The sequence below is a fragment of the Heptranchias perlo genome, chromosome 19 (genome assembly GCF_035084215.1).
Source record: "Heptranchias perlo isolate sHepPer1 chromosome 19, sHepPer1.hap1, whole genome shotgun sequence".
Lineage (NCBI taxonomy): Eukaryota > Metazoa > Chordata > Chondrichthyes > Hexanchiformes > Hexanchidae > Heptranchias > Heptranchias perlo.
The window spans coordinates 5,325,904-5,344,311 of NC_090343.1; the positions used below are offsets into that span (position 1 = coordinate 5,325,904).

The following is an 18,408-nucleotide window of genomic DNA, read 5'->3' on the forward strand; positions in this document are numbered from 1 at the left end:
CTGGGCCTGCGGCAGGTGGTGAGCGAACCAACATGAGGGAAAAACTTACTTGACCTCGTCCTCACCAATCTACCTGTCGCAAATGCATCTGTCCATGACAGTATTGGTAGGAGTGACCACCGCACAGTCCTCGTGGAGATGAAGTCCTGTCTTCGCACTGAGGACACCATCCAATGTGTTGTGTGGCACTACCACCGTGCTAAATGGGATAGATTCAGAACAGATCTAGCAGCTCAAAACTGGGCATCCATGAGGCGCTGTGAGCCATCAGCAGCAGCAGAATTGTATTCCAGCACAATCTGTAACCTCATGGCCCGGCATATTCCTCACTCTACCATTACCAACAAGCCAGGAGATCAACCCTGGTTCAATGAGGAGTGTAGAAGAGCATGCCAGGAGCAGCACCAGGCGTACCTAAAAATGAGGTGCCAACCTGGTGAAGCTACAACTCAGGACTACATGCATGCTAAACAGTGGAAGCAACATGCTATAGACAGAGCTAAGCGATTCCACAACCAACGGATCAGATCAAAGCTCTGCAGTCCTGCCACATCCAGTCATGAATGGTGGTGGACAATTAAACAACTAACGGGAGGAGGAGGCTCTGCAAACATCCCCATCCTCAATGATGGCGGAGTCCAGCACGTGAGTGCAAAAGACAAGGCTGAAGCGTTTGCAACCATCTTCAGCCAGAAGTGTCGAGTGGATGATCCATCTCGGCCTCCTCCCGATATCCCCACCATCACAGAAACCAGTCTTCAGCCAATTCGATTCACTCCACGTGATATCAAGAAACGGCTGAGTGCACTGGATACAGCCAAGGCTATGGGCCCCGACAACATCCCAGCTGTAGTGCTGAAGACTTGTGCTCCCGAACTAGCTGCGCTAACGCCAAAGTTCTGGTTGCAAACGCTAAAGTTCTGTCCATTTTCAAGATTTAAGATGATTAATATTTTTCAAGAGCATTGATCATTTTATCCACTACTGGGTATATATAATGTGATAGCTCCAGCAATTTCAAAACCTGACGCAGAAAACTCTACCAAACTTACTTTCTCTCCCGCAATCTTTACATAGGAATTGCTGGATGAGAAAAGTCGAAGGTCCATCTAGTTCGCCTTCTCCCATCCTGGTAGTCGCATGATACGACGATAATGGAGTTGTTGACTAATCATAGCAATCAATCTCCATCAATTAATCGATAACAGACCCAGACATGAGGTGAGGAAAACCCCCAATGGTGCAGAGCTTTGGGAACTATAGGTCCAAAGTCAGCTGATCCTCCCAAGGATGTCATATCTCAAATTACTCATATACTGAATCCCAAAATTTTATTTTCTGAAAGAAATCTATCTAATATGTATTTGAATTTTTTTTTTATTTGTTCATGGGATGTGGGCGTCACTGGCAAGGTCAGCATTTATTGCCCATCCCTAATTGCCCTAATTGGTGGTGGTGAGCCGCCTTCTTGAACCACTGCAGACCGTGTGGTGAAGGTTCTCCCACAGTGCTGTTAGGTAGGGAGTTCTAGGATTTTGACCCAGTGACGACAAAGGAACGGTGATATATTTCCAAGTCGGGATGGTGTGTGACTTGGAGGGGAACGTGCAGGTGGTGTTGTTCCCATGTGCCGGCTGCCCTTGTTCTTCTAGGTGGTAGAGGTTGCGGGTTTGGGAGGTGCTGTCGAAGAAGCCTTGGTGAGTTGTTGCAGTGCATCCTGTAGACGGTACACACTGCAGCCACTGTGCATCGGTGGTGAAGGGAGTGAATGTTTAGGGTGGTGGATGGGGTGCCAATTAAGCGGGCTGCTCTGTCCTGGATGGTGTCGAGCTTCTTGAGTGTTGTTGGAGCTGTACTCATCCAGGCAAGTGGAGAGTATTCCATCACACTCCTGACTTGTGCCTTGTAGATGGTGGAAAGGCTCTGGGGAGTCAGGAGGTGAGTCACTCGCCGCAGAATACCCAGCCTCTGACCTGCTCTTGTAGCCACAGTATTTATGTGGCTGGTCCAGTTCAGTTTCTGGTCAATGGTGACCCCCAGGATGTTGATGGGGGATTTGGCGATGGTAATGCCGTTGAATGTTAAAGGGAGGTGGTTAGACACTCTCTTGTTGGAGATGGTCATTGCCTGGCACTTGTCTGGTGCGAATGTTACTTGCCGCTTAGCGGCCCAAGCCTGGATGTTGTCCAGGTCTTGCTGCATGCGGGCACAAACTGCTTCATTATCTGAGGGGTTGCGAATGGAATTGAACACTGTGCAATCATCAGCGAACATTCCCATTTCGGACCTTATGATGGAGGGAAGGTCATTGATGAAGCAGCTGGAGATGGTTGGGCCTAGGACACTGCCCTGAGGAACTCCTGCAGCAATGTTCTGAGTTGATTGGCCTCCAACAACCACTACCATCTTCCTTTGTGCTAGGTATGAATCCAGCCACTGGAGAGTTTTCCCCCTGATTCCCATTGACTTCAATTTTACTAGGACTCCTTGCTGCCTTGATGTCAAGGGCAGTCACTCTCACCTCACCTCTGGAATTCTGCTCTTTTGTCCATGTTTGGACCAAGGCTGTAATGAGGTCTGGAGCCGAGTGGTCCTGGCGGAACCCAAACTGAGAATCAGTGAGCAGGTTATTGATGAGTAAGTGCCGCTTGACAGCACTTTCGACGACACCTTCCATCACTTTACTGATGATTGAGAGTAGACTGATGGGGCGTTAATTGGCCGGATTGGATTTGTCCTGCTTTTTGTGGACAGGACATACCTGGGCAATTTTCCACATTGTCGGGTAGGTGCCAGTGTTGTGGCTGTACTTGAGCAGTTTGGCTAGAGGCGCAGCTAGTTCTGGAGCACAAGTCTTCGACAGCACCTCCCAAACCCGCGACCTTTACCACCTAGAAGGACAAGGGCAGCAGGCACGTGGGAACAACACCACCTGCACGTTCCCCTCCAAGTCACACACCATCCCGACTTGGAAATATATCGCCGTCCCTTCATCATCGCTGGGTCAAAATCCTGGAACTCCCTACCTAACAGCACTGTGGGAGAACCTTCACCCCATGGACTGTAGTGATTCAAGAAGTCGGCTCACCACCACCTTCTCAAGGGCAATAAATGCTGGCCTTGCTAGCGACGCCCACATCCCATGAACGAATAATCAAAAAACTACAGCTGGGATGTTGTCGGGGCCTTTGCTGTATCCAGTGCACTCAGCCTTTCCTTGATATCACGTGGAGTGAATCGAATTGGCTGAAGACTGGCTTCTGTGATGGTGGGGATATCGGGAGGAGGCCGAGATGGATCATCCACTCGGCACTTCTGGCTGCAAACACTTCAGCCTTGTCTTTTGCACTCACGTGCTGGACTCTGCCATCATTGAGGATGGGGATGTTTACAGAGCCTCCTCCTCCCATTAGTTGTTTAATTGTCCACCACCATTCACGACTGGATGTGGCAGGACTTCAGAGCTTTGATCTGATCCGTTGGTTGTGGTAAACGCTTAGCTCTGTCTATAGCATGTTGCTTCTGCTGTTTAGCATGCATGTAGTCCTGTGTTGTAGCTTCACCAGGTTAGCACCTCATTTTTAGGTACACCTGGTGCTGCTCCTGGCGTGCTCTTCTACACTCCTCATTGAAGCAGGGTTGATCCCATGGCTTGTTGGTAATGGTAAAGTGAGGAATATGCCAGGCTATGAGGTTATAGATTGTGCTGGAATATAATTCTGCTGTTACTGATGGCCCACAGCACCTCATGGATGCCCAGTTTTGAGCTGCTAGGTCTATCCCATTTAGCATGGTGATAGTGCCACACAACACATTGGATGGTGTCATCAGTATGAAGATGGGACTTTGCCTGCACGGTGGTCACTCCTACCAATACTGTCATGGACAGATGCATCTGCTGACAGGTAAGATTGGTGAGGATGAGGTCAAGTAGGTTTTTCCCTCATGTTGGTTTGCTCGTCACCTGCCACAGGCCCAGTCTGGCAGCTATGTCCTTCAGGACTTAGCCAGTAGTGGTGCTACCAAGCCACTCTTGGTGATGGACATTGAAGTCCCCCACCCAGAGTACATTCTGTGCCCTTGCTACCCTCAGTGCTTCTCAACATGGAGGAGGACTGATTCATTAGCTGAGGGTGGTAGGTGGTTTCCTTGCTCATGTTTGACCTCATGCCATGAGATTTCATGGGGTCCAGATTCAATGTTGAGGGCTCCCAGGGCCACGCCCTCCTGACTGTATATCACTGCCACTGGGACAGGACAATACCCAGGGATGGTGATGGAAGGTATGATTCTGTGAGCTATGGCTGTGTCAGGCTGTTGCTTGACAGCTCTCCCAATTTTGGCATAAGTCCCCAAATGTTCGTGCGAAGGACTTTGCAGGTTCGACTGGGCTTGGTTTGCCTTTGTCGTGTCCAGTGCCTAGTGGTCCGTCCGGTTTTATTGTTATTATGACTTTTTGTAGCGAGATTGTATAACTGAGTGGCTTGCTCAGCCATTTCAGAGGTTGATTAAGAATCGACCACATTGCTGTGGGTCTGGAGTCACGTGTAGGCCAGACCAGATAAGGACGGCACGTTTCGTTCCCTAAAGGGCATGAGTGAACCAGATGGGTTTTATGCGACAATCATGGCTACCATCACTGAGACTAGGTTTTTTAATTCCAGATCTTATTTAATTAATTGAATTTAAATTCCCCCGCTGCCGTGGCAGGATTTGAACTCCTGATTCCAGGCCTTTGGATTACTAGTTCAGTAACATAACCACTATGCTACCATACCCAGTCCTTTGAATGAATCAATACTAACTGTTTCCATAGATTGACCACTCCCTCACTGAAATATTGATTCCGTAGATTTGGCTTCCTGAACCCCCCCCCCCCACCTTCAACCTACCATTGGTGGAAGGACTTTCAGCCACCTAGCCCCTGCTGTCTGGAACTCCTTCTCCAACCCCTTTGCCTCTCCACTGCTCTGTTCTCCCTTAAAACCTTCTCATTTTTTCTCCCAAGCGTTCAGTTACCACTCCTAAGCTCTCTCCCCGTCCCTCTTACAGTTGCTCTGTAAAGTGACTTGGGATGTTTTGTATATTAAAGATTTCTTTTTAGCAATGAATTACTGATAAATACATTATATGGCACATCTTTTACAAAATACTCTCTCCCTCACTCCTGAAAGGGCAGACTCTCAATGCGATACACTTCCTTGGGCACTGTTCTCCAGTACCACACCTGAGTGGCCATTTTTCATGACTGAGGCTAGACAGTGAACCCCAGCGGGCCGTTTGACTGTGGAAGGGATCACAGCCAAGTGCAATCATGTGGCCCATACTTACACCAGCATAAAGGCTAAAGGCTAGTGGGTAAGAAAGAACTTGCATATATATAGCACCTTTTACAACCTCAGGACGCCCCAAAATGCTTTACAGTCAATAAAGTACTTTTGAAGTGTAGTTACTGTTGTAATGTAGGAAATGCGACAGCCAATTTGCGCACAGCAAGATCCCACAAACAACAATGTGATAATGACCAGATAATCTTTTTTAGTGATGTTGGTTGAAGGATAAATATTGGCCAAGACACTGAGGAGAACTCTTCTGCTCTTCTTCCAAAAAAGTGCCATGGGATCTTTTACATCCACTGCAGAGGGCAGAAGGGGCCTCAGTTTACCATCTCATCAGAAAGACGGCAACTCCGACAGTACAGCACTCCCCCAGTAATGAGATTCACTGTCTGCTGGTGTCAGACATTCTGACCCCCAGCCCATATGGCATTCTCAGTGCACATGTGCCACAGACTGAGAGCTACACACAAGTATTTAAATGAACTGGGGCACAGGTGGTTGTAGCACCTCAAGAGCAGAGGCCTCAGCATCTCTCCACCAGTACCATATTCATCCACCCCCCTCTGCGTCACATCCCTGCTAATGTATCATCGTATCGTAGTAGGTACAGCATAGGAGAAGGCCATTCGGCACATCGTGCCTCTGCTGGTTCTTTGAAAGAGCTATCCAATTAGTCCCATTCCCCTGCTCTTTCCCCATAGCCCTGTAAATATTTTTCCTTCAAGTATTTATCTAATTCCCTTTTGAAAGTTATTATTGAATCTGCTTCCTCCACCCTTTCAGGCAGTGCATTCCTGATCATAACAACTGCTGTGTAAAAAATGTTTCCTCATGTCCCCTCTGGCTCTTTTGCCAATCACCTTAAATCTGTACCGTCTGGTTACCGACCCTACTGCCACTGGAAACTGTTTCTCCTTTTTTACTCTATCAAAACTGTTCATGATTTTGAACACCTCTATCAAATTTCCCTTTAACCTTTGCAGTTCTAAGCAGAATAACCCCAGCTTCTCCAGTCTCTCTACATTACCGAAGTCCCTCATCCCTGGTACCATTCTAGCAAATCTCTTCTGCACCCTCTCTAAGGCCTTGACATCCTTCCTAAAGTGTGGTGCCCAGAATTAAATACAATACTCCAGCTGAGGCCTAACCAGTGTTTTATAAAGGTTTAGCATAACTTCCTTGCTTTTGTACTCTATGCCTCTATTAATAAAGCACAGGATTCCATCTGCTTTTTTAACACCCTTCTCAACTTGTCCTACCACCTTCAAAGATTTGTGAACATACACCGCCAGACTCTCTGTTCCTGCTCCCCCCTTTAAAATTGTACCATTTAGTCTCTCCTCTGTGTTAGTTATTGCATCTTCTTACTTACAAAATAAGGGAAAGTCAGGGGAAAGTGTTACAGTAGACACCCTCCCCCACACTCAGAAACATTTCCATTTTCATCATAGGGAAAAATAATCACAGTAATGTTAGCCGTGACTCAGTGGCAACACTCTTGCCTCTAAGCCAGCAGGTTGTGGGTTCAAGTCCCACTTCCAGAGACCTGAGCACAAAATCTAGGCTGACACTCCAGTGCAGTACTGAGGGAGTGCTGCACTGTCGGAGGTGCCGTCTTTCTGATGAAACGTTAAACTGAGACTCCATCTGCCCTGTCAAGGTGGATATAAAAGATCCCACAGCACTATTTCAAAGAAGAGCAAGAGACTTCTCCTTGGTGTCCTGGCCAATATGCATTGACGAACTTGATGGAAAGATCCCTAAACAGGTGTCAGGCCCCTCATTAATATACTCAAGGGGCTTAACGCCTATTTTAGGCGGCTGCTGGGGATGCCTGAATATCGCCTGACCTAAAATAGGGTCGTTGGTATTCCAGGCATTTTGTCCCGAAATTGGATCTTTTTTTTTGCGCAATGTGGATTAATCCCTCCCCCCACCCCCCCCCCCCTCTACATTTATAATAAGCTATCCCAGATCTTCCTGGGAAGGGAAGGGAAGAGATGTGGTAAGTGCATTTGGCTGAGGACAGCTTCCAGAACTTTCTGCGTTTGTCTTTAGTGCTGTATAGACCCTGAAGGCAGTTCCATGAGAAGCTGAGGCTGTTTCCTGCCTGCCTCCATCCACCAGAGACCTGCAGCATGATCACTATCCTTTGTAATGTTATTCTTGGCCATTTTGTGACCTCCATCTGCAATGTTTTTCAAAGACAAGTTGTGTAATTTGCCTTCCTGTCCTTTTGAAATATGGAGCTTGTTCTTATTTTACAAATGTGTTATCTTCAGAATCACTTCCTTTCTTTCAAAGCATTGCTTTCTGTGTGTCCCTCGGCACACGTACCGTACAAGGATGACAGATTATACAGGAGATACAAATTGTTCATAAAAGAATGCTGCATCCTGCTTCAGAAGCTAGACCAATGAATATTGTCTCCTCTGGAGCCACCTAGGCGGCGTTACAGAGGTTCAAGTATTGTTAAAGCCCACCTTCTTAGGATAGTCTACTTGGTCAAACTTTGCCACCGTAGAATGTCTTTCTGTGATTTCAGCTTGAGAATCGCACCGCCAATGCTGCTTGTGCAGCAGGGATATTTCCGGGACCCCAGCCATGAAGCACAGGACGCAATGGTATTTCCATTAGGCATGAATAGTGTTGAAATAGCTAAGGATGAAGTTGAAAGAGCCTTAGGCCCCTGATTTTAACCCCCCCACCAACAACCCCCACCACCCAGCAAAAATCAGGCTGGGGGTGTCGGGGTGGAGGGTAGTTAAATTGGAGTGGGGGACATACCCACTCCATTCCCACCCCCCATTTGACTGCCCCAAGCTGTGTGGAGGGGGGAGGGGGGTCCTCTTTAAATATGCAGATCAGGCTCTGATGACTTCATCGGATTGAGGCCAGAAAGGGCCCTGTAAGATACGGCTTTTTAAAAGTTTTCTTGTGGGCCAGAATGGGTAGGAGTGCTCCTCTCGGCCCCGCAAGGAAACCTTGGACCTCCCTTGCTCCGGGCTTCCCCCCACTCCACCGATCGCTCCCTGCCAGGCCTCGATATCTCTGTTGTTTCCAGGTTGAAGATATCAACACCAATGTTGGGGCGAAAGGAGGAGAGATGCATAAGAGGCTGGAGTTGGGGGATCAGAGTTCAGGGGGGTTGTAAGGCTGGAGGATGTTAGAGAGATGGGGACAGGCGGGCCATGGAGGGATTTAAATACAAGGGTAATTACATAGAATTACATAGAATGTACAGCACAGAAACAGGCCATTCGGCCCAACAGCTCCATGCCTGTGTTTATGATCCATGCGAACCTCCTCCCTCCTTTCTTCATCTAACCCTATCAGCATATCCTTCTATTCCTTTCTCCCTCATATGTTTACCTAGCTTCCCCATACATGCACCGTAAGAATTTTAAATTTGAGGCGATGGAGGATGGGGGTAATGGGCGAGCGGGACTTACAGCAGGATAGGATACGGCAGCAAAGTTTTGGAATTTTATGGAGGGTGAAGGATGGGAGTCTGGCCAGGGGAGCATTTGAATAGTTGATTCTGGAGGTGGCAAAGGCATTGATGATGGTTCTAATGGCAGATGGGCTGGAGTGGGGGGTGGAGGCAGGTGATATTATGGAGGTGGAAGTAGGTGGAGAGGATATGGGGTTGGAAGCTCAGCTCGGGGTCAAATAGGGCACCAAGGTTGCGAACAGTCTGGTTCATCCTTAGACAGTGGCTGGAGAGGGAATTGGAATTGATGGCTAGCAAATGGATATTGTGGCGGGGGACTGAAGATGATGGCTTCATTCTTCCCACTGTTTGACCAGAAGAAGTTAAGGTTCATCTGAGACTGGATGCTCAACAAGCAGTCTTGGCAATGCAGAGGTAGTGGAGGGGTGGAGTGAGATAGTGGAGAGCTAGAGCTAGATGTCATCGGCATACTGACGTCACCAAGGGGCAGCATGTAGATGAGGAAGTGAGGCGGGGGGTGGGGGGGTGGGGGGCCGAGGACGGATCATTGGGGGACTCCAGAGGTGGGAGGTCAAGCTCTGAATCCGATGGGGTAAGTAGCAGTGGAACCAAGCAAAAGCAATCCCACAGAGTTGGACAATGGAGGAGAAGCATTGGAGGAGGATGGTGTGTCAGCAATGTCGAGGAGGAGGAAGACAGAGGAGGCACCATGACCACAGTCACCGAAATTGTCATTCGTGACTTTGGATGGGGCCATTTCAGTGGGAGGGGTGGAAGATGGACTGGGGGGATTGGATTGGAGGGATTCAAACCGAGGACTTGCGGGAGGACAGGGCATGGATCTGGAAAATATTAATATAGCGGAAAATATTTATCTGAATAGGAACTATTCAGTGAACGCTGAAGATTTATGACATGTTAACACGGGATGTGGAGCGCACTACAAACAATCTAAATATTACAATGTGTGGATGAGCAACCTCAAGACAATCCTAATTCATCACTCCCTACAAGTGAGGACCATGTCACACTGAAAAGCAGAAGAGTGCTGATTGCAAACTGGCAGTCTTTATTACAACTGACGAATAGACTCCAGCCTGAACCGTGCAAGGTGATATAAACAGCAGGAGTTGCAAGGAATCAGAGGTATGGTTAAACCAACTTTCCTCACTTGAATTGAATCATATGTGGGAATTAAAGAGGGCAAAAATTCCACTTCAGTGCTCCGTTGGTATAGTGAGAGAGCGCGCACCTCCAGCTCGTGACTTTCTGTCTGTTAAAGGAGCCAGCACAGAGGCGATGGGCCGAATGGCCTCCTTCTGTGATTCTATAAAAGCATTGGAGGAGGATGGTGTGGTTAACTGTGCAATCTCACACCTACATGTGTTGTGGGGGTGTTCCTTGAATGCAGAAATTGATATTTTTACCCTTAAGCAATCAGTCTGGAAATGGTGAAGCCAAAGCTCATTTTGAAATTTTTCATGCCCTTGTTCTCTAACACCCCCTCTCCCCAGCTCCCTACTGAACTACATACATACATACGAACATACGAATTAAGAACAGGAGTAGGCCATTCGGCCCCTCGAGCCTGCTCTGCCATTTGATAAGATCATGGTTGATCTGATTGTGACCTCAGCCCTACTTTCCCGTCTACCTACTATAACCTTCGACTCCCTTGTTAATCAGGAAATCTATCTAACTCAGCCTTAAATATATTCAATGACCCTGCCTCCATCGCTCTCTGGGGAAGGGAGTTCCACAGACTCACAACCCTCTGAGAGGAAAATATTCTCCTCATCCCCGTCTTAAATGGGAGACCCCTTATTTTTAAAATGTGGCTCATAGTTCTAGTGTCTCCCACAAGGGGAAACATCCTCTCAGCATCTACCCCTTCTAGTCCCCTCAGGATCTTATATGTTTCAGTAAGATCACCTCTCATTCTTCTAAACTCCAGTGTATACAGGCCCAACTTGTCCAACCTTTCCTCATAAGATAACCCCCTCATCCCAGGAATCACTCAAGTGAACCTTCTCTGAACCGTCTCCAAAGCAATTATGTCCTTTCTTAAATAAGGAGACCAAACTGCACACAATATTCTGGATGTGGTCTCACCAATGCCCTGTACAACTGTAGCAAAACATCTCTACTTTTATATTCCATTCCCCTTGCAATAAATGACAACATTCCATTTGCCTTCCTAATCACTTGCTGTACCTGCATACTAACTTTTTGTGATTCATGTACTAGGACACCCAGATCCCTCTGTAACTCAGAGTTCTGCAATCTCTCTCCATTTAAATAATATACTGCTTTTCTATTCCTCCTGCCAAAGTGGACAAGTTCACATTTTCCCACAAAATACTCCATCTGCCAAATTTTTGCCCACTCACTTAACCTATAATATCCCTTTGTAGACTCCTTATGTCCTCTTCACAACTTACTTTCCTACCTACCTTTGTGTCATCATCAAATTTAGCAACCATACATTCGGTCCCTTCATCCAAGTCATTGATATAGATTGTAAATAGTTGAGGCCCAAGCACTGATCCCTGTGGCACTCCACTCGTTACATCTTGCCAACCTGAAAATGACCCATTTATGCCTACTCTCTGTTTCCTGTTAGCTAACCAATCCTTTATCCATGCTAATATGTTACCCCCTACACCATGAGCTCTTATTTTGTGTAGTAGCCTTTGATGAGGCACCCTGTCAAAAGCCTTCTGGAAATCCAAGTACACCACACCCACAGGATCCCCTTTATCCACGTTGCTTGTTACTTCCTCAAAGAACTCTAATAAATTAGTCAAACACGATTTCCCTTTCACAAAGCTGTGTTGATTCTGCCTGATTGCATTGAGATTTTCTAAGTGCACTGCTATAACCTTCTTAATAAGTGGTACAGTAATATAGTCAAAATAACAATGCAATGCTACTTTTAAGTAGTGTTTGTGCTCCCCTTGTGACCCCAGTGACTAAAGGCGCTAGCTGACGTAAGCCACATAGACTAGAAGGGCCCAGTTTTGATTCCCTGCCAGTGGTGAGTCAGCTGACCAATCAGCCGGCGTCTCTGATTGCTCTCCAGTGACTTCTACCGGAAAAGTGTGGATGTTAGGTGGCCCATGATGCCTTTCATGATTAAATAGCCTTCTGACACTGGGGCCCTGAAATTCCTGCAGAGCCATTTGGTCGGCAGAAGGTGGGGGGGTCACAGTTCAGGTGTCAGGTGTCCCGAGACCCTTCCCAAGAGAAAAATTGGGTGCAGCAGCCCTCAACTCCGTCAGGAGCCATTCTGATGCCAAATGGATATTACAGATATTAGGATAGAGTTAGGGGAGAAAGGAAATGGAAAGCATCTGTAGAATGGTTCTTGCAACTGCCCAACTTGCCTGTGCTGTTGCCATTTCTGGCTTTTCATGCTCCTCAGATGTCTCCTAACTACTCTTCAGAAGGGCTGTTGCTTTAGCTACTCCGTACCATTACAATCTTGTGAAGAATGTAACACATTCTGGGAAACTTTGGCTGAGTTATACTGAAGGCCATCCCATGACTGGTCGATCCCTGGCTGCTTCAGCACATCTATGGTGTGCTCGATAATGGATCTGACGGAGACGTGTGCCTCATTGTATCTTTGTATCACTGCTGTACAGGAATGCCATGGAGTAGTCGTAAACCCAGACAGTAGTGAGTATCCTTGGTTTTCCAGGATCCCAGGCTTGTTTGGTATCTGCAGATAATGGTGACAGCGTCTTCACTGGCATACAATGAACGCATCATGACTGGGGCCTTCACTTGCAGGATCTGGTACAGATGGCCCTACAAGCTGAACATTGATGGAATTGGCATCGTTCACCGTGTCAAAGGCTGCAGAGAGGTCAAGGAGGATGAGGTCTCATGGGCCCCGACATTAACGGGGAGGGTGTGGGTGAACTCGAATTCGGCCGAAGAACCCGGCCAGGTCTGGAGTCGCGGAGGCCCTGCCGATCTTAACCCGCTCGTCGTGGGGGGATGATATCGATGGTCACAGTCACAGAGGATATCATTTGCGACTTCGATTAGGGCCGTTTCAGTGCTGTGGCGGGGCGGAAACCTGATTAGAGAGGTTCAAACAGGGAGTTGCGGGAGAGATGTGCACGGATTTGGGAGGCGTTTTACAGCCAGTGAAATACTTTTGAAATGTAGTCTCTGTTGTAATGTAGGGAAATACGGCAGCCAATTTGCACACAGCAAGCTCCCACAAAAAGCAATGAGATGATGACCAGGAAATCTGTTTTAGTGATGTTGGTTGAGGGATAAATATTAGTCAGGACACTGGGATAACTCCCTGCTCTTCTTTGAAAAATACCACGGGATCTTTTACATCCACCTGACAGGGCAGATGAGGCCTCGGTTTAACGTCTCATCTGGAAGTTCTGGAATTCCCTCCCTAAGTCTCTCCACCTCCCTGTCTCGCTCTCCTCCTTTAAGATGCACGTTAAAACTTACCTCTTTGACCAAGCTTTTAGTCACACTGCCTAATATCTCCTTCTTTGACTTGGTGCCAATTTTTGTTTGATTACGCTCCTGTGAAGCGCCTTGGGACATTTTCCTACTTTAAAGGTGCTATATAAATGCAAGTTGTTGTTGTTGTCGTCGTCGTCCTCATGTTCAGTGTTTAAAACAAGAGCCCCATCTAACTCACTCTTTCTGAAGTCCTCAAAACCGTGGAACTTTTGACCTACTCTCAGTTTCTGCTTGTAGTCTACGGGTTTAAAAAATCCTCATCTTTTTTCTTGCTGTTTCAACTGTGATGATATCTTGCACTGTGTGGGCCTTAATGTTTTGATTAGGTTCCTCAATAAAATGAAATGTGCCCAGTGAAGCCATGTTACTACATCTCGTTTCCAGATTTATTCTTCCCAGAAAAATAGGGTCATTTTTGCAATAGATCTCAACTCATCTGTAACTTTTAATTGATTCAGTGTAAGTTTGAAAAATAATCTGTAGATAGTAGATAATTTTTTTAGTTGGCCACCTAAGCAGTAACGTTACATAACAATGGAACTATTACGGTAAGGGATAAAAGCAGAAAAGTTAGCCCACTCTCATCCTTTGGGCAGTAGTCATACATAGTGATAACGAGACCCATCTGTGTTCTGAAACTTGCAGGAGCAAATATTATTGGAGCAGGAGAAATTCCACTTGAATAATAAAGCTGACAAATGTGCTACCGATTTGTTTTTTTCCCTCCCCTTGAGTGATGAAATCAGTGACCATTTTCAAATTACTATTTTTGTTTTTACTTAAGCCAAGTGCTGGAGATCATTAACACCATCCGTCAGCCAGCAGCTGGCTGAAGCTAACTGGGACCTTTATTTTTTTGTCAAGTTTGCGCCATTGAAGGCTCTGTGCATTGAAACAGCTGGTAAAAGAAACAGGGTGCAGCAAAAACTTATTTGCGTTTTACTGCTTCAACGAGACAGACCACAGAGCGAATTTTCTTTTTAAAAACTAGTTTAAAAGGGATACTGTTAAACTCACTCTCATCTCATTGGTGAATACACTGTGTGCGGCTGCAGCGAGGACGCCACGAGGTATACAGGCCCAGAGAGCCTGAGATTCAGACTCCAGCCTGTGCTAAATTAGCCGATCTCGCTGGGTGGCAGAGGCACAGAGGGAGGGAGAGAGAACGAGAGTCTAAGCCAGGCATGGTGTCAACTCCTAGAAATTATAACCCGTATTTTAACTCCCGGGCGGTGTGGAGGGGTGGGGGGTGGGGACTGACTCGGATAGGGGAAAGCATCCAGCCCTCTGCAGCCTGGGGCCTCCCGGGCCATATCCGCAGTGGCCTGCGCCAATCTCCTCCTCGACATGGGTGGGAGAGGGATTTCAGGTGGCAGGAGACCACTGGAGACTGCGGTCGGTGGAGGGGGAGGGAATCCCAGAGCAGGGGGAGGCCCACGGTTTCCTTGTCAGGCCTGGAGCAGCACTCCTGCTCCTCTCCACCCACGAGGAAACCGAAACTCCACTCCTTTTTGCCACGAGGGCTTTCCTACACAGGGCTGTCATCTGCCATCCGTCAGCCCAATTCTCAAGTATATTGAAACCCTCTTGTAGCCCTCTTGTAGCTTATTCTATTCAGCTTTGCAGTCTACCACCATCATTAGCTTTGTATCACAGAATTTTACAGCACAGAAGGAGCCATTCGGCCCATCATGCCTGTGCCAGCTCTTTGAAATAGCTATCCAATTAGTCCCACTCCCCTGCCCTTTCCATAAGAGATAGGAGCAGGAGTAGGCCATTTGGCCCTTCGAGCATGCCTTTTCCCCATATCCTTTGACTCCCTTGCTGATCAAAAATTTGTCTAACTCAGCCTTGAATGTATTCAATGACTCAGCCTCCACAGCTTTTTGGGGTAAAGAATTCCAAAGATTCATGACCTTCTGGGAGAAGAAATTCCTCCTCATTTCTATCTTAAACGGGTGACCCCTTATTCTGAGACTTTGCCCCCTAGTTTTAGATTCCCCCATGAGGGGTAACATCCTCTCAGCATCTACCCTATCAAGTCTTCTCAGAATCTTATAGGTTTCAATAAGATCTCCTCTCATTCTTCTAAACTCCAATGAGTATAGACCTGTTAAATCTTTCCTTATAAGACAACCCTTCCATACCTGTAATCAACCTAGTGAACCTTCTCTGAACTGCCTCCAATGCAAGTATATCCTTCCTCAAATAAGGGCACCTGAACTGTACGCAGTACTCCAGGTGTGGTCTCACCAGCACCCTGTACAGATGTAGCATGACTTCCCTGCTTTTATACTCCATCCCCCTAGGAATAAAGGCCAATATTCCATTTGCCTTCTGGATTACCTGCTGCACCTGTATGTTGACTTTTTGTGTTTCATGTATGAGGACACTCATCCCTCTGTACTGCAGCATTTTGTAGTACTTCTCCATTCAAATAATATTTTGCTTCTGTATTTTTCCTCCCAAAGTGGATGACTTCACATTTTCCCACATTATATTCCATCTCCAAATTTTTGCCAATTCCCTTAACCTGTCAATATCCCTTTGCAGACACTTTGTGTCCTCCTTGCAACTTGCTTTTCCACCTATCTTTGTATCATCAGCAAATTTGGCCACAATACACTCTGTCCCCTTCATCCAAGTCATTGATATATATTGTAAATAGTTGAGGCCCCAGCACTGATCCCTGCGGCACCCTACTAGTTACAAATTGCCATTTTGAAAATGACCCTTTTATCCTGACTCTTTGTTTTCTGATAGTTAGCCAATCCTCTATCCATGCCAGTATATTACCCCCAACACCATGAGCTCTTATCTTGTGCAGTAATCTTTTATGTGACACCTAATCGAATGCCTTTTGGAAATCTAAATATACTGCATCCATTGGTTCCCCTTTATTCCACCCTTCCCGTTACTTTCTCAAAGAACTCTAATAAATTTGTCAGACACGATTTCCCCTTCATAAAACCATGTTGACTCTCCTTGATTGTATTATGAGTCTCCAAATGTCCTGCAAATTTTCCCCGTAGCCCTGCACATTTTTCCCCTTCAATTATTTATCCAATTCCCTTTTGAAAGTCACTATTGAATCTGCTTCCACCACCCTTTCAGACAGAACATTCCAGATCATAATAACTCGCTGCGTAAAAAAAATTCTGCACATCTCACCTTTGGCTCTTTTGCCAATTACCTTAAATCTGTGTCCTCTGGTTACTAACCCTCCTCCCAGTGGTAACAGTTTCCTCCTTATTTACCCTATCAACACCTTTCATGATTTTGAATATTTCTATTAAATCTCCCCTTAACCTTCTCTGCTCTGAGAAGAACAATCCCAGCTTCTCCAGTCTCTCTGCGTAACTGAAGTCCCTCATCCCTGGTACCATTCTAGTAAATCTCCTCTGCACCCTCTCCAAGGCTTTGACATCCTTCCTAAAGAGCGGTGCCCAGAATTGGACGCAATACTCCAGCTGAGGCCTAACCAGTGATCATTTGCAAATTTAGCCACTGTGCTTGTGACTCCTCGCTCCACATCATTTAGAAAATATTAAACAAAAGAGGTCCCAAAGTAGATCCTGTGGGATCCCACTGGTATCATGCTGATGATAATCCCTGGATTCCATTGGTCAACCAATTATGTATCCATTGTTAAATAATTCCACTGATTTCTATACTTTCCAGAGGAACTACAACAAAGGCCTTACTGAAATCTAAGTACACCACATCCGCTGCCTTACCCCTATCAAGCTCCTTTGTCACACCCTCAATCAAAACCAGTAAATTAGATTGACAAGAGCTGTCCTTCATGAACCCACATGACCTATCTTTTTATGATTTTATTTCTATCCAGATGCTCCATGATCTTATTTTGAATAAGGGTTTCCATAACATTACCCGCAATGGATGTCAGACTCACTGGTGTGTAGTTTCCTGGGTCACTTTTGCTACTTTAAAATAAAACAGGAGTAACATCTGCCTTTCTCCAGACCCCAGGCAACTCTCCAGTATTCAGTGATTTCTGGAAGATTTGTGCTGGAGTTCCTGCAATTTCCTCCTTTAGTTCCTTAAGAACCCTTGAATGCATTTTATCTGTCCCTTAGATTTATTCACCCTAAGTTTGCACAGCTGTTTGGCAACTATGCTGGTAGTAATGTGAATAGTGTCACAAATTACATCTGCAGCACCCTCTAGTTCCCTTTCCCGATCAAGTAAGTTACCTGTCTCCTCCTTGGTAAAAACTGAGGCAAGAAGCTTATTTCGCACTTCTGCAGCCTCTGTAGCATCAATTGTCATGCCCTCACCGGATCCCACTTTCAGGGGACCCATTCCATCCCTCATTATTCTATTTTCTTTAATGTAACTAAAAAACATTTTTTGATTATTATCCATATTCAATTCAATTTTTTTCTTTGCCATTTTGGTATCTGGTTTACACTCCAGGAATGCCTTCGGATATTGAATCAGTCTTAATTCTGTGCCATTTTCCTTCAAGGCCTTAAATGCCTTTTTTTTTCTTCTTCTTAATGAGCTGCTTGGCAGTCCCGTTCAACCAGACAGGAGTGCCTTCAAGCTTGGTACCTTTGCTTTGCATGGGTACAAATTGGTCCATTGCATTCAGAATCATCTTGAAGGAACTTCATTGTTCCTCCACTCCCCCAATCATATCCAGGCCCACTCTGACAAGACATCTCAAGCGCATGAAGTTGGTCCTCTTAAAATTTGACAATTTTGTTTGGGTTTTTATAACCTCTCCAATCCTTGTAATGTCAAATGTCAAATCTTGATCATTGGCACTTAAAGCTTCTTTGAAGAGGTGACAGACATGGTGGATTGGAGAAATGCAGTGGATGTGGTGAACACGGACTTTCAGAAAGCCTTCGACAAGAAATCGATGGGTTTGGCACACGATCGTAAGTAAATTGAAGCCACTTACCTTGGCTTCCGGGTTTCACGCTGGAAAGCTGCGCAGCGGGCGGACTGCGCACCCGCATCATAGGCTGTCAGCTGGAGGAGCCCTATTTAAAGGGGCAGTCCTCCACTGACTGATGCTGCAGAAAATAGGCAAAATTACAGCATGGAACAGCCCAAGGGGAAGACTGCTTCCAGGTTTAATGA

At 46.3% G+C, this 18,408-nt stretch overlaps 1 long non-coding RNA gene across 2 annotated transcripts in view; it reads left to right on the forward strand.

The window, feature by feature from the left end:
- LOC137335402 (uncharacterized) overlaps positions 1–18,408 on the forward strand; it is a 104,406-nt gene that overhangs the window by 13,212 nt on the left and 72,786 nt on the right. Inside the window, exon 3 of one of the 2 annotated variants that reach the window (XR_010966397.1) lies at positions 9,677–9,939. The exons of the other annotated variant lie outside the window; for it this stretch is intronic. This is a non-coding gene — a long non-coding RNA (uncharacterized lncRNA). The remainder of the gene's footprint in view (positions 1–9,676; positions 9,940–18,408) is intronic. 2 annotated transcript variants of the gene reach the window in all.